The sequence below is a fragment of the Dipodomys merriami genome, unplaced genomic scaffold (genome assembly GCF_024711535.1).
Source record: "Dipodomys merriami isolate MVZ:Mamm:240054 unplaced genomic scaffold, mDipMer1.0.p SCAF_55, whole genome shotgun sequence".
NCBI lineage: Eukaryota > Metazoa > Chordata > Mammalia > Rodentia > Heteromyidae > Dipodomys > Dipodomys merriami.
Window position 1 is genome coordinate 2,227,769 of NW_027206124.1, and position 16,169 is coordinate 2,243,937.

Genomic DNA, 16,169 nt, shown 5'->3' on the forward strand with positions numbered 1-16,169 from the left:
TCCAAAAGGGGATTAGAGGGAGAGAGCAGCTAGGCCAGGAGCTGGCAGCTCCGCCTGGCCAGCCTCCTGAAAGGGGACCACAAGCCCTCACAGCAGGACAGGGGTCCACTCTGCCTCCCACTCCTCTCTAATCAACACAACCCATGTAGGGCTAGTCTGGAGGATCTGCATCTCCTCCTCTCCCAGGGCACATTCCCACAAATCTTTCAAACAAGAAGGAAAAAAAAAAATCAACAATCACATACCTGCCTGTCACTTGCAGTGGGGGAGATGCAGAAATAAAGGCAAACAGAGGAATTTAAAATCCTTCAGCGGGAGGTCCTTAATCCAGCCTTGAATTACAAACCAGTCCAAATTCTAATCACCCCCAACTTTCTCCCAAATTAAGTACAAATGGACCAATGCTCAACCTGTTTGCTGGACTTGGGAGCACCTCTACAAGTGACCAGCACTGAGCTCTACTGCCCCATGGGAGCTGGCTATCTGAGCTAAGACCCCCATACCAGGTCCACAAGACCCTGCCAGCATAAAACCTAGCCCAAGATTTCTTGGTGAAAAGATCTCAATTTGACCTTCCTTCACACAAATGTGCATTGTGCTGGGGATGCACACACACACACACACACACACACACACACACACACACACACACACACACACACACACACACACACACACACACACACACACACACACACACACACTCTCTCTCTCTCTCTCTCTCACATAGCAATGAGTGAATGTGCACCCCACAGACAACACACACACACACACACACACACACACACACACACACACACACACACACACACACACACACACACACACACACACACACACACACACGCTCACATAGCAATGAGTGAATGTGCACCCCACAGACAAGGGCAAAAGAGTTCACAGCAGAAGAGGCTGGGTAAGCCCAGAGGCCACCCTCCCACAGAAGGGCTACATGAATAGGCATATTCAGTCAGCGAACACCTCCGCACTATAGAAAAGAACAAATCATCTTACTGACAATGCGGAGGGAGAAAGCCAGATATCAGAGACTCTGTGCTCAGGGGATGCTCAAAACCAGACTAAGGAATCACAGGTGATGAGGAGCCATTACCCGGCCAGGAGGAGGCCCAGGGTAGTGCCATGTGGTTTCATCAGGACAGTGACTTACATAGTATATAGATATAAAAATCCAGAGTTATACTTCAAAGATTTGTGTATTTCTCTGTAGTCAGATCTCATGAAAAGTTTATAAACACCTTCTATATGCATACCAGACAACACTGGACCTTTAAAAGCTTGTAGTAGCTGGGCATTGGTTGCTCAGGCCAGTAATCCTAGATACTCAGGAGGCTGAGATCTGAAGATCATGGTTCAAAGTCAATCCAAGCAGGAAAGTCCATGAGACTCTTCTCCAATTAACCATCAGAAAACTGAAAGTGGAGCTGTGGCTCAAAGTGGTAGAGCACTAGCCTTGAGCAGCACCCAGGCCCTGAGTTCAGGCCCCACAACTGACAAAAAAAAAAAAAAGCTTACAGTCAAAAGTGCCCTTAGGCTGAGAATGTGGCTTAGTGGTAGAGTGCTTGTGCTTGTCTAGCATTCATGAAGCCCTGGGTTCAATTCCTCAGTACCACATAAACAGAGAAGGCCGGAAGAGGCACTGTACCTCAAGTGATAGATTATTAATCTTGAGTACAAAGGGGCTCAAGAAGAGCATCCAGGCCCTGAGTTCAAGCCCAGCATCAGCAAAAAAAACAAAAACAAAAAAAAGTGCCCTTAGATACACGGTGCAGTGCCCATAACCAGTGGGACAGGCTATAGGAGCAAGCCAAGGTATTGGTACTACTAGAATGTGAGACAGGCAGAAATACTAATGAGAGCTTTGAGGCAAAGCCCACACCTTAGTATGGGACCCTGATGTGTTCTGCTTTCTCATCTGCACAGAAGGAAACAGGAGCTGCATGCTATGTTCTCAAGGATGCAAGGAAGGGGCCCGCAATTGCACAGTATGGAGCCCTGTCCTGAAGGCTAGTCCCTGTAAGTATCAGCGAGTCCCCACCTTCACCAGTTCATTCCTCTGCTGCCCTTCTCTCTGCAAGCATTGAACAAATTACAGTCTGTGAGCAAAGATCTACTAGGGAGGAGTCTGCAGCCCAGTAAGAATCAGATACCAGGATGGTGTCAAAAGTCCCAAGTACCCAGACAGAAACAGTTCCAGCTGCTGGAGGACAAAGGGCAGTACTGCACAGGGAAAGGTGGGCAGGTAAGAGTCTGGAAGTCAGGGCTCATCAAGCACACATCAGGAGGCCTGGGATACCCAAGGCAGGTAAGGCTGCCTTTTGCCATCTATGGGGAAGACCCTGAGGGTTTTTAGGGAAGGAAGTGGCCAGCCACAGCCAGGATTCAGTGCCAAAGCTGGCCATTGGTAGTGAGGAAGGGGCCAGGGAAACACATTTACCAAGGAACCTCCAAACTCTCCTCCTCAGTCTCACTGGGCAGGATTCTGGTGCATTTTTATTACTCAGCAGTCAGAGTCTGATGAGGCTGGCGCTTTTGTCAGCTGTGGGGTTTGAACTCAGGGGCTGGGCACTGTCCCGGAGCCTCTTTGTGCTCAAGGCTAGCGCTCTACCACTTGACCAACAGCACCACTTCCAGTTTTTGAGTGGTTAATTGTAGATAAACGTCTCACAGGGACTTTTCTGCCCAGGCTGGCTTTGAACCACGATCCTCAGATCTCAGACTCCTGAGTAGCTAGGATTATAGGCATGGGCCACCAGGGCCTAGCTGGCTGGTACAGTCAGGGTTTGGTGAGTCTGGCTGTCCTGGAGCGAGTGGTCAAATCTTTTTGCAGTCACATCGCTCATGTTTTTCACTTAATTTCTGGAAGACTGAAAGATCTTGGTTCAATGCCAGCATGGGCAGAAAAGTCTATGAAACTCATTCTCAGTAATGGCTGGGCACAGTAGGGGCCCAGTGTCAAAGGAAAACACACACAGAAGGACTGGGGTTTGTGTCTACTCAAGTATGAAGTGAGACCCTATCTTGACAATAACCAACACAAGAGACAGGCAGAGTAGTTCATGATAGAGCATCTGCTTAACAAGCAAGAGGCCCTGAGTACTACCAAAAACAAAACAAAACCAGAAAGAAGGTATACAGATAAGTCAGGAATGGTAATATGTGCCTATAGTTCTAGCTACTCATGGAACTGAGGCAGGAAGAGCACTTGAGCTCAGGGAGCTTAGAGCCAGATTGGGCTCTAGCACAGTGAGACCTTGTGTCTTGGGGGTGGAGGGGAAGAGACATAGGACCATCCGCAACTAATCACCTGGTACCAGCACCCCCTAGAGGCACCACAGCTCCCAGATTCTTCCATTGTCCAGATGCCCTCTGTACACATATAAGCATAGTCCCTCTAAGTTTTAGTGTGGTGACACAACTCCCTCTACCTACCTCTTTCACCCCCATGATTTACATTTGCTACTGTTCTGTCTCAACATGTGGCGTTTCCATCTCATTTTTTATGGCTGCACAGTATTCTGTGGTTAGGACAGGTGGCCATTACTTGTGTATGACGCCCCCCAGTAAGTGGACAATTTAGGTTGTTTCCAATCTTTACCTATTTCAAAAAGGAAGCAACGACTATTTAAGTCATTTTGCACATACACTGAATATGTCTGCAGGATAAATTCACAGAAGTGCAGCTGCTGGGTGTTAAGAATATAATTTTGAGGGGCTGGGAAGGTGGCTCAGTGGTAGAGCGCTTGCCTTGCATGCATGAGGCCCTGGGTTTGATTCCTCAACACCACATAAGCAAAAAGAAAAAAGCCGGAAGTGGCGCTGTGACTCAAGTGGTAGAGTGCTAGCCTTGAGCTGAAGAGCTGAGGGACAGTGCCCAGGCCCAGAGTTCAGGACCCACGACCGGACCCCCCCCCCAAAAAAAAAGAATATAATTTTGAGCCGGGCGCTGGTGGCTCACGTCTGTAATCCTAGCTACTCAGGAGGCTAAGATCTGAGGATCATGGTTCAAAGCCAGCCCGGGAAAGAAAGATTGTGAGACTCCTATCTCCAATAAACCACCAGAAAACTGGAAGTGACGCTGTAGCTCAAGTGGTAGAGCACTCGCCTTGAGCTGAAGAGCTGAGGGACAGCGCCCAAGCCCAGAGTTCAAGCCCCACGACCGACAAAAAAATATATATATATCTATCCATATATAGATAGATAGATAGATAGATATAATTTTGCTAGGTACCAGTGGCTCACCCCTGTAAACCTAGCTACTCAGGAGGCTCAAAACCGAGAATCACAGTTCAAAGCCAGCCTAGGCAGGAAAGTCTATTGAAACTCTTATCTCCAATTAATCACCAAAAAGCTGCAAGTGAGCAGTGGCTCAAGTAGTACAGCGCTAGCCTTGAGACAAAAAGCTCAGGTACAGTACAGAGCCCAGGCTGCTAGGGAAGTCCTTCTAACCAATGCACAGCACATAAGGCTACCCTCACAAAATGACACATACTGTCCTGGAAATCTTATATTTTTATACATCCTGTTCCTTTAAATCCCACTGAGAAACTCATGTAGAGATGACTGGCTACACTCCTATAGAAGGGCCCCAAGTTCCCTGGGAAGGTTTCCCGGCCTTGGTGTCTAAAGTCACTTGCTTGTGTCCCAGGTCCCTGTATGTATTTCCAAGTGACCCTACTACATGAAAGCTGTCTCCCTATTTCCTCTTACCTCTCCACCTGTCAAGCTCTACAGTACACAAAGCCTGAGCTCAACTGCCCTTCAGTCGCCCCCCCCAGCAGAAAGGCTTCTGCCTCCTGGACCCCCAGCTTTGACCTGTACCCTTAATGATACACTGCAGCAATTCATGATGCTGAGCTCTCCAGTGGATGTGAATGAGCTCTCTATGGAGACCAGTGCTGTGGCCAGCAGGGAATGAAATGCCAGAAAACCTGACTGCTGCATTCCCCATGATCTTAGGCAAGTCTGAGTCTCAGCTTCTCCTTCTGCCAAATAAGAATAGTAACAATAATTATTAGTAATCCAAGGTTTGCAGGCAATGTTAGGATTAAATGAAAGCATGTGTGTGAAATGTAATGTGCAAAGCCCTGTACAAATTACAATGAAGAGAAAATTAAGATAATTAGCTGCTATTAATTAACATGAACATAATCTCACGCATCTTTGCCAACACCTGTCCTTGTGCTTTACAGGCCCTCAAACTGATACTGATGGACCCCAGCATACTCATTGCTCACTCTGCATAAAATGAAGGCCACGGTGGTGAGAGTTGGTAGGTCAGAAACCAACAGGCTCTACCAGCGGGCACAGCTATAGCAGCACCATGGGGCTAGTTATTTTTCTCTCTGAGCTTTTCTGTAAATAATGACCCAGAGGACTTAGGGACAGCTCATCTAGCAGATCGAGGTTTGAGCCACTTGCCAGTGGGCAGGGCCTCCCTAGATATAGCCTGTCCAGAGTTACAGCAGGAAAAAATAGAGGGGGGAGGGTAGGCTGTCTTTTCAGGGTGACAGATGTGCTGACTTCTCACTCTATCCTCTCTCAGAGAAGTAGCCATCTTGAGAGGCACCATGATCCCAGCAAGGGAACCAGGGTCCTTAGGAAGATCACTGGACAGGTTTCAGGTTAGGAGAGAGGCAACATGCAGAGTGCACACCTACTTCTGCGCATGTTCATGCCCCCCACTCCTTCCTTCCTGCTCAGCCTCCAAACCACACCTCAAAATCAAGATATTCCTGCCTCAGCCTCCTGAGTGCTAAGACTAATAGACATGGACCCCTACACCCAGTGAGCACTCAAAGTCTTCTGGGAACCCACCTGAGCCTTGCAGCATCAGGAGGTGAAGAAGGGGGAGAAATCTTTGTTGAGGGGTAAAGCTCAGATAGGACAAGTGGCTCACCCCAGGTCATCACCGAATAACGTTTGGTCCAGTGTTGATACTATAGTGCTGACCAGGACAAAGGGCAGGTACCTCATCTTTCCTACACAGAACTTGGAACAAAGCACTATGGCTCTATTTAAGACAGATGATCTTGCCTCTGCCTCCTGAGTAGCTGGGATTACAGTCATGAACCACCCTATCTGGCCAACTTTCTTGGCTCTTTGTTTTGTTTTGTGCTGGTCCTGGGTCTTGAACTCAGAGCCTGGACACTGTCCCTGAGCATTTGTGCTCAAGGCTAGTGCTCTATTACTTGAACCACAGTACAATTTCTTGCTTTTTTTTTTTTTCTTTTTTTTGGTCGGTCGTGGGGGCTGAACTCTGGGCCTGGGCGCTGTCCCTCAGCTCTTCAGCTCAAGGCTAGCACCTTGAGCGACAGCGACACGTCTGGCTTTTTTCTGCTTCCTACCTTGGCTGGAATTTTTTTTTTTTGCCAGTCCTGGGGCTTGAAGTCAGGGCCCAGGCGCTGTCCCTCAGCTCTTCAGCTCAAGGCTAGCGCTCTACCACTTGAGCCACAGCGCCACTTCCGGCTTTTTTTTCTGCTTATGTGGTGCTGAGGAATCGAAACCAGGGCCTCAGGCATGCAAGGCAAGTGCTCTACCACTGAGCCACCTTCCCAGCCCTCCCTGAGCTTCTTTTGCTCAAGGCTAGCACTCTACCACAGGAGCCACAGCACCACTTCTGGCTTTTTCTGTGTATGTGGTACTGAGAAATGGAACCCAGGGCTTCATGCATGCTAGGCAAGCACTCTACCACTGAGCCACATTCCCAGCCCCCCTTGGTTGACTCTGAACATCCTCAGATCTCAGCCTCCTGAGTAGGAAGGATTACAAGCATGAGCCAACAACACCTGGCTTAAAAAAAAAAAAAAACAAAACCACCAGGATCCTGTAAGTAGCCCAGGCTGGTCTAGAATTCATGATATTCTTGCCTCAGACCTCTCTCCCCCACTGCATGGATTACAGACCTGTGCTACCACAACCAGTTTTATCCTAATCCTTTCTGTATTCCAAGTTTACTACGAACGAGTACATCTACAGCATACTTGTTTCTTAAAGTTGCCAAAACTGAGAGGGACACTGTCAATTGCTTACTAAGTCAATACTTCAGTGTGTCACTTCTGAAAACATGGCAGAGCTGGACGTGACGCAGGTCAGGCACAAAGGTTTTCTGGGTGGGTTCTTCCCCCTCTAGTTTCCGCCCCACAGGAGAAGGAAAGGAGGTGTCTGCTGGGCTTCCTGCCTCCTCTCAGGCCTGAGAACTCCCTACCCTCCACAGGCACCAGTCCTTGGGAAGCCTCAAGCCTAGTCTTGGGCACTACTGGGTCCCGATAAAATAATAACCTCAGTCCTAATAAACAATCTTATTCTCAGCACCATGGACATCCCTCCCATTCCAAGAGTAATTCCAGTATTTGTTTTTTGTTTTTTTTGCCAGTCATGGTACCTGAACTCTGGGCCTGGGCACTGTCCCTTAGCTCTTCAGCTTAAGGCTAGTGCTCTACTACTTCAGCCACAGCACCACTTCCAGCTTTTTATGCTTATGTGGTGCTGAGGAATCGAACCCAGGGCCTCATGCATGCAAAGCAAGCACTCTACCACTGAGCCACCTTCCCAGCCCCAGTAATTCCAGTATTATCTCAAGTGGCAATACCATTAACCCATCCACTGTCCATCTGTTCAGGACATGCCAGCATCTACTTGATGCAAGGCTGCATGCTAAACACTGAGCCATCACTAACTGAAGACTGGAAAAGCTATCCACTGGAAGCCACGTGCCAGCTTTCTAGGTTGTGCCCAAGCACAGAGGTTCAGCAGTGCTAACAGCACAGACAGGCACGTGAGTGAATGCTGCCTGGGTATCCAGTCTAATTCCAGCTTCTCAATTCCCTCCAAGGCTGTGGAAAAGCAAAGTCTCGGGAACAGAGGCTGTTAATGAGGCCACAGTTTTGTCATGCAGAATGTTCAGTGTTAGGGTACCTCTACCACATTCACTACAGAGAGGAGAGATCATGGGGAGGGAAGGAAGAGGAAATCCAAAAGGTAAGTGTCCATCTAGTTTCTCCCTGCACTCCCTCCGGCTTACCTATTCCCCTTCTGGTCTCTAAGAGATCCTGGGGGCTGGGAATGTGGCTTAGTGGTAGAGTGCTTGCCTAGCATGCATGAAGCTCTGGGTTCGATTCCTCAGTACCACATAAACAGAAAAATCTGGAAGTGGTGCTGTGGCTTAAGAAAAGCTTGAAGTGGCACTGTGGCTCAAGTGGTAAAGTGCTAGCCTTGAGCGAAAGAAGTTCAAGGACGGTGCCCAGGCCCAGAGTTCAAGCCCCAGGACTGGCAAAAAGAAGAAGAAAAAGAAAGAGATCCCAGGGCTGGGAATGTGGCATAGTGGTAAAGTGCTTGCATGTCTAGCATGTATTAAGCCCTGGGTTCAATTCCTCAGTACTACATAAAGAACCTATGACAGTTCTAACTGTCCTGTGTTGGATGTCTCTCTCCCAAGGATGCAGCTCCTCACACACTGCCTGGCACACAAGACCATCATCTCCTTCCTGAATAAATAAACAGGCCTGTAAGTTAACAGGAAACACTGGTGTGTACTGCCAGGTGCCACACTGAGCTACATGCAGATATTTGGTCACCATAGCCCCAGAGGCACTATTAGAATCTCCACTGTAGCCAGGTGTCAATGGCTCAGGAGGCTGAGATCTGAGGATCCTGGTTCAAAGCCAGCCCAGAGAGGAAATGGAGCTGTGGCTTAAGTGGTAGAGCATCAGCCTTGAGCAAAAAAAAGCTAAAGAGAGGACTTTTAGGTTCAAGCCCCAGGACCAATACACATACACATATACACATACACACATACACACATACACACACTTTTTTTTTTTTTTTGGTCAGTGGTGGGGCTTGAACTCTGGACCTGGGTGCTATCCCTCAGCTCTTCAGCTCAAGGCAAGCGCTCTACCACTTGAGCCACAGCGCCACTTGCGGTTTTCTGGTGGTTTATTGGAGATAAGCGTCATAGTCCTGCCAGGGCTGGCTTTGAACTGTGATCCTCAGATCTCAGCCTCCTGAGCAGCTAGGATTACAGGCGTGTGCCACTGGCACCCAGCACACATTTTTTTTTTTTTTTTTTTTGGGTCCGGTCGTGGGGTCTGAACTCTGGGCCTGGGCACTGTCCCTCAGCTCTTCAGCTCAAGGCTAGCGCTCTACCACTTGAGCCACAGCACCACTTCCGGCTTTTTTCTTTTTTCTTATGTTGTGCTGAGGAATCGAACCCAGGGCCTCATGCATGCAAGGCAAGCGCTTTACCACTGAGCCACCTTCCCAGCCCGGCAGCACACCTATTTTTAAAGATCAGGAATTATAACCTGGCAAGCAACTTGCCCAAGGAAAGGTTTCAAGCACATCCGAGTTCTCACCCTGAGTCTTTAGCACTGCTCAGCTCATTTAAACCCTCTCCCTCCTGGTCCCACTGGCCTTGTTTGACCTGTTCTCAAATCCTCAACCACCTACACCAAGGCATCCAGGTCAGAATTCCCCCCTCTAGCCTAGCCCATCACCCCTGCCCCTTCCTTCTCAGCTAGGCTTCAGCAGTATTCTGTAAAAGACTCCACAGCCAATAGCACTGCAAGGAGGGATGGCCTGATTCCTCACACTCTAGTGAGACAAGCAAGTTGCATAAAATACCAGTTGACCAGAGCAGCCAGCAGAGTAGAATAAGCAAGTCCCTAGTGAGCTCACAAGCTAGACAGCAGCCAAAGCTAGCTTGCCGGGCTCTGAATCCAGTTCTGACCCCTGCTCCCCTCGGCCTGTATTTATAGCGCTGAGAACTTGGTGAGGGGCAGGAGCAGATGGGAATCATGGATTTTAAAGGCATTCCCCATGAGTGCATGAGAAGTCAGTGGTGACCATGAGACTTGAGGGAACGAAATTATAGAGCAGTGGGGCCAATTTTTAGCAGTAGAAGAGGCCAGTTGCAGGGCAGACACATTGACCAGAGAGGGCCTAGCGGCCTAGCCCCATGACACACACCTTCAGATCACAAGTTCAGGAGGAAGAGAAAGGTGGGGCAGCAGAAAACTACAGAGATTCAGGACCAGTGGGGAGAAAACAGGAAGGAGGCAGGTCATCATGGAGCCATTGCAGGAATCAGGAAAAGGAGGGTACAAGAAGATGACCCTGCCATATAACACAAAGCTGAGCACATCTTTCAAGGGTTCCTACTAAACCAGTCTTAAGGTTAAACTCTCTTTAGTGGGTCCTTTAAAGGTCTTCACAACTTGGCCCATGGAAGGCCTATTTGGAGACAAGGCATTTCAGGACTGCACATTGGCCTAGGGTTCCCAGAAAGCCCTCCTCTTCCTCTGTAGATGCAGCAGCCCTAGTCTTTCAGGGGCAAGGGGACTTCTGGCACAGCCCAGGTCAGTGGCTCAGCTTGGATATAGAAAGTGATAAGAGGAGCCGGGCGCTGGTGGCTCACGCCTATAATCCTAGCTACTCAGGAGGCTGAGATCTGAGGATCGCGGTTCAAAGCCAGCCCGGGCAGGAGAGACCGTGAGACTCCTATCTCCAATAAACCACCAGAAAACCGGAAGTGGCACTGTAGCTCAAGTGGTAGAGCGCTCGCCTTGAGCTGAAGAGCTGAGGGACAGCGCCCAGGCCCAGAGTTCAAGCCCCACGACCGACAAAAAAAAAAAAAGAAAGTGATAAGAGGATGAGAGCACTTTGAACTGTGCCTGGCACAAAGTAAATGCTCAATAAACAAGCTGTTGTTCCCATTGTACTCTGGGCCCCTTCAGGGCCCTCTGTTTCGAACACAAGTAGAGCACTGTCTTACACATATTTGTTACACATTGGTCTCCCTCTACCAACCACAGCCTTTTAAGAGGGTACAACCCATGTTTCTGGCCTAGCTTCTGGAGGTCCAACAGTGCTTGGCACACGGTAGGTATTGAGTAAGAGCTTGCTACCTGCAACAGCCTCAGCCAAAGATCTTGGGGCGGACTCCAAAGAGCACCAGAGCCCAGCTGCAGGCCTTCTGGAACACACACACACCAAATCCCCAGTCTCATTCGCTGCTACAGGTTTTCAAAACAATATAGGGCTGTAGCCTGCCTTGCCAAGGCTGGTTTCTACTCTAGGGAATGTACTGAGAGAAATGAGCACAGCAGGGACTGGAAATAGCACTGAGTCCCTCTCTGGGAGAAGGCTGGGCAGGCTAGCCAGCAAACAGGAGCAAAAATCTCAAAGACAAAAATGAGTGGGAGCAGGCTGGGGATGTGGCTCAGTGTTAGAGAGCTTGCCCAGCATGTGCAAGGCCCTGTGTTCAAGCATCAGAAGAAAAAGACAGAGTGGAAGAAAACAACTTCCAAACAGCTCAAGCTCACAGAACTCAGCCAATCCCAAGGAACTGGGACAACTGGGTCACTGGCAAGCATTCGGCCTGGAAGCTCTCTTCCATCCCACTGAGAGAGTTTTAAAGGGCTCCTTATACAATCCCCACCACCATGGAAACAACGTATAACATATCCAGAATCCCCAGGACTGCACAAGATTGCCTCAATTGCCTGTGGGTATGGGGGCAAAGGGGAAGTTAGTGCCTCCGGTATCCCCCAGTGGTCACACAGGGGCCTCTGACCAGATTGAGATCACGCTCTGCGCATCTCCCAGCAGACTAGGAGCCTCCAGTCCAACTCATCATCAGACCTCTATGCCCCTAGTTGTTTCTACTCCAGGGAACATAAGGAGAGAAAACAGCACAGTAAGAGATGGAAATAGCACAAAGCCTGATCCCTGAATGGTATAGTAGATTCTAATAAGTTATGAGATGTGACAAGAGGGAGGCTCTGGCTAAAGGATAATTCCATCTGGCCTTCCAGTGTCACAGACAAGGGAGCCTCAGTTGTTCTTGTCCCCAAATAGGCAAAACAACAATTCCTGATTCGCATGGCTGTTGTTGGAGTTAACTGGGAAAACAGACTTGGAAAGCAAAAGGAATGTCAGTCATCCTTCCAGTCTGAGCCCAAATGTCCCTTTGTGCAAGAGTCTTTCCTGCCAAGCATCTTAGGTCCTCCCCAGCTTGAACCCACCTTTCTATATACATCCCTTTCTCCTGTGTTTTGTGTATCAGTGTCATTACTGAGAGGTCTTCTATGCTTGTCCAAGGGAGCACAGACCTGGCTCCTGGAGCCTCCCACCCCACCCCACTGTCCCAACAAGTTCTTTTCAACAAGACATTCCCATGTGCAGAGGCCAAGAGCCCACCAGATCATGCTGTCAAGGCACCTGGAAAGGGGCGCTGAGTGTACGGCTAGTCATCCCTCTGAGACCGGCGTCTCCTGTGCAGGTCAGTGAGCAAGCCTGTGTACAGGCCTGGCTGACGGCAGCACTCCAGCCTCCAGGCACAGATTGCTACCTCTCTCCAGACACAAGGCACCCGCAGCCAGATAAATAATACATAGCCTTCACCACACACACACACACACACACACACACACACACACACACACACACACATCAAGCGTGCAAACACCTGCCTGGCTCCACTTCGCCCAAGTGCAGAGGGAAGGAGGGAGGAGAAGAGGGAGAAAAGGAGGGGGGAGAGGAGGGAGGGGAGGGGGTGAAAGGGCTGGCTTATCAAATACCCCCTTGGGAAACCAAGCCCACTCCCCAGAACGGCTGCCTTGCCAAAAGCCCGGGGCCGCCTAGCACTGGACACAAGGTGGACGAGGTGGCCAGATCCAAGCCAGGGGCCCCAGGGCGTGCTGGGGGATACAAGTCACAACTCACAAGACCAGCAACACCCTCCCCCCCAAAAGAAAGCCCTCCGGAGCGGCGGGTCCCCGGAGACCCGATTCCACACGCGAGCGCCCGGCGAGCGCCTTCCCCATCACGCAACGCCGAAGGCCCTGCGGGTCACCGGCCGCGCCCGGCCGCGCCCGGCCCCGCACACTCCCGGCCCGCCGCGCCGGCGCCCCCTCCCCGCGCGCCCCCGCCCGGGCCCCCCTCCCGACGCCGGGTCCGGCGCGGGCCCCGCCACGTTGGCGCGCAGGGGGGGAGCGGGCACACCCACGGCCGCGCGCCCGCTCCGTCCCGGCCAGCCCCGGCCCCCTGCGCGCCCGCCCCGCCGCGGACACGCGGCCCACACCCCCGCGGGCGCCCCCCGCCCGGGCCTCTGCAAACCGCCCCCCAGCCCCGGGAGGCTGCGGCCGGCCCTTCGGGGAGCCCCGGGCGAGGCAGCCGGGCGTGTTACCTCAGGAGCCCATGGCACAGGCGCGTGCGGGCATCGCGCGGCGGCCGGGTGCTGCGGGCGGGGCGGGAAGCGCCGCCGCCGGGAGTCGCCGCCGCCGCCGCCGCCGCCGCCGGCGCGTCCAGAGCCCCCGCGAGTGCCGCCCCCCCCACGCGCATGCGCGCCGGGAGCGCCGCCGGGGAGGGCGGGGCTGAGAGCGCGCGGTTGAGATCACTCAGCGGGTCTTAAAGGGGCCGCACGGAGACGGAGAAGCTTCGCGCACGGTGTACAAGAGAGGGACGGCCTGGTTCTAATCTAGCTCAGCAAACTCACCGGCCTAGCAAGGCTGACTCTCTCAGCTCCTCCAGCTCTGCCTGCCACATAGCTTCCTAGGACTGGAGGACTGAGCTCTGGGCACGCTCTCTTCCTAGCTCCTATCTGGGTGGCTAGGGCTTCTCTCGCTTTATCCCTAATTGCCTTCATTTGAGCCTTTTTTAAAAAAAACCTACCTTGGATTTTATTTTATTTTTATTTATTTCTTTATTTTTGTCGGTCATGGGACCTGAACTCTGGGCCTGAGCACTGTCCCTCAGCTCTTCAGCTCAAGGCTAGCGCTCTACCACTTGAGCCACAGCGCCACTTGCAGCTTTTTCTGCTTATGTGATGCTGAGGAATCCGAACCCAGGGCCTCAGGCATGCAAGGCAAGTGCTCTACCACTGAGCCACCTTCCCAGCCCCTCATTTGAGCCTTTTGAAGGAAAAACAAAACCCAGTGACTGTCAGTTGTGCAAAGGATGCGTGTGGAGTTATGGAATGAAGAAACACTGAGTGCTGTACACAGTTAACCGGACATGAAACTGCAAAGCACTGAAAGGGTTTTTCTTCCCAGTCTGTAAGAGACTTACAAGCTGCTTTCTCTGGAAACCACTGACCTCCCCACTGGGGTCTGCAAAACGTCCAGGGGGTGACTAAAAGCCAGAGAGAACTTTAGTGTCCCAGCCTCCGTTGTAGCTGTGTCCTTTGCTCCGAGCCATGCTCTTCTGCAGTCTCTTCCCGGCCACCTTGGGATCCAGGAAGGACAGGACTGATGGATAAATAGCCTGTGACAGGTGTGGAAACCAGCCCATGCCCGACAACAAGGACTTCCTCATCCAACAAGGCCCAGCTGACCGATCCTGAGAACAAGCAACTTGCCCCGCTCTGACCACTTCTGTCCACACCTGTGACTCGGACTGTCTAATAATTGTGCACACCTCTGTCTCAATTCTTTATCCACCTGACACTTAGACCCCCCCAAGAGGGTTGGGTCTCTGGCCTTTGTTCTGGTTTAGGTAGGCCCATGTGGAAATCAGAGGACTTTGTTTTGGTTTAGATTTTTTGTGTCAGTCAGGAGGCTTGAACTCTGGGCCTGGGCGCTGTCCCTCAGCTCTTCAGCTCAAGGCTAGCACTCTACCACCTGAGCCACAGCGCCACTTCCAGTTTTCTGATGGCTAATTGGAGATAAGTGGCTCACAGACTTTCCTGCCCAGCCTGGCTTTGAACTGCAATCCTCAGATCTCAGCCTCCCAAGTAGCTAGGATTACATGCGTGAGCCACTGTTGCCCAGCCACTCTCATCTTCTTTAAGGGTTGGGCTCAGTTTACCCCCAGACTAGTAAAACTGTCCAAACCCCCAAGTGCATTCGAAATTCATCCTTCATTAATCTTGGTTTTTCCAAAACATGTATGTATGTATGATGTGTTTAGAGCTAGTCCTAAGGCTTGAGCTCAGAGCCTGGGCACTATCCCTGAGTTTCTGTGCTCACGGCTGGTACTCTACTACTTGAACCACGGCTCCACTTTTAGCTTTTTGGTGGTTAATTGGAGATAAGAATCTCATGGACTTTGCTGTGTCTTCTGGCTTTGAACCAGGATCCTCAGATCTCAGCCCCCTGAGTAGCTAGGATTACAGATGAGAGCCCACCAGCATCCGGCATTAATTACTAACACATAAATTGCCAGTTTTGCTATTTGGCTTCTTCCTATAACACATAAATTCTGTGAGGACAAAGATTTTTGTGCTGGGCACCAGTGGCTCATGCCTGTAATCCTACTTACTCAGGAGGCTGAGATCTGAGGATCCCAGCTCAAAGCCAGCCTAGGCAGGAATGTCCGTGAGACTCTGATCTCCAATTAACCATCAAGTGGTGCTGTGCTCAAGTGGTAGAAGGCTTGCCTTGAGCTGGAGAGCTGAGAGACAGCACCCAGGCTCAGAGTTCATGACTCATGACCAACAACAACAACAAAAAGTTGTCTGTTCTGGTTTCAAGTGTAACCCAGTATTAACATAAGGACTGCTGACATAACGAACCTGGCGAGAAAGCATTGGTAACTCTTTTTTTTTTTTTTTTTTTTGAGGTCCGGTCGTAGGGCCTGAACTCTGGGCCTGGACGCTGTCCCTCAGCTCTTCAGCTCAAGGCTAGTGCTCTACCACTTGAGCCACAGCACCACTTCCGGCTTTTTTCTTTTTGCTTATGTGGTGCTGAGGAATCGAACCCAGGGCCTCAGGCATGCAAGGCAAGCGCTCTACCACTGAGCCACCTTCCCAGCCCAAGGTTGGTAACTCTAGAAACAAATGTCATAACCATGCCCTAGCCCAAGCCTGAAGTCCCTCCTCCCCCCAGGGCTGGGAACCAGTCAATTAGTGATTAGTTTAGACTTCCCAGTTCTCTAGGCCTGCCCCTTACCCCTCCAGGGCAAGGTCCTTGTCTCAACTGTCAATCTCCCCTGCTCACCCCACAGACTCAACCTGATAGCCACTGGCCCCTCGGGCCAAACCACACCACTTTCAACTTCTTAGGCAGGCTCCTCAGGGGCACTGTAGCTTCTCAATTACAGGGCCCCAGGCTGGCAGGGACAGAGGCAGGTGGTGGGTATTTTTAGGCATGAGTTGCCAGAACCCTTTCTCAGAGAGAAAGTCACTTGGCCTAGTGGCATGGCAGGTCAGC

The 16,169-nt window shown here is 51.0% G+C and overlaps 1 protein-coding gene across 2 annotated transcripts in view; it reads right to left on the reverse strand.

Annotated features, from left to right (window-relative positions):
- Positions 1-13,289, reverse strand: part of Tmem184b (transmembrane protein 184B) — a 59,120-nt gene extending 45,831 nt beyond the window's left edge. For both annotated transcript variants that reach the window (XM_069999522.1, XM_069999521.1), the window contains exon 1: positions 13,208-13,289. The gene's annotated coding sequence lies outside the window, so the exon portion shown is untranslated. The remainder of the gene's footprint in view (positions 1-13,207) is intronic.
- Between the last annotated feature and the right edge of the window lie 2,880 nt (positions 13,290-16,169).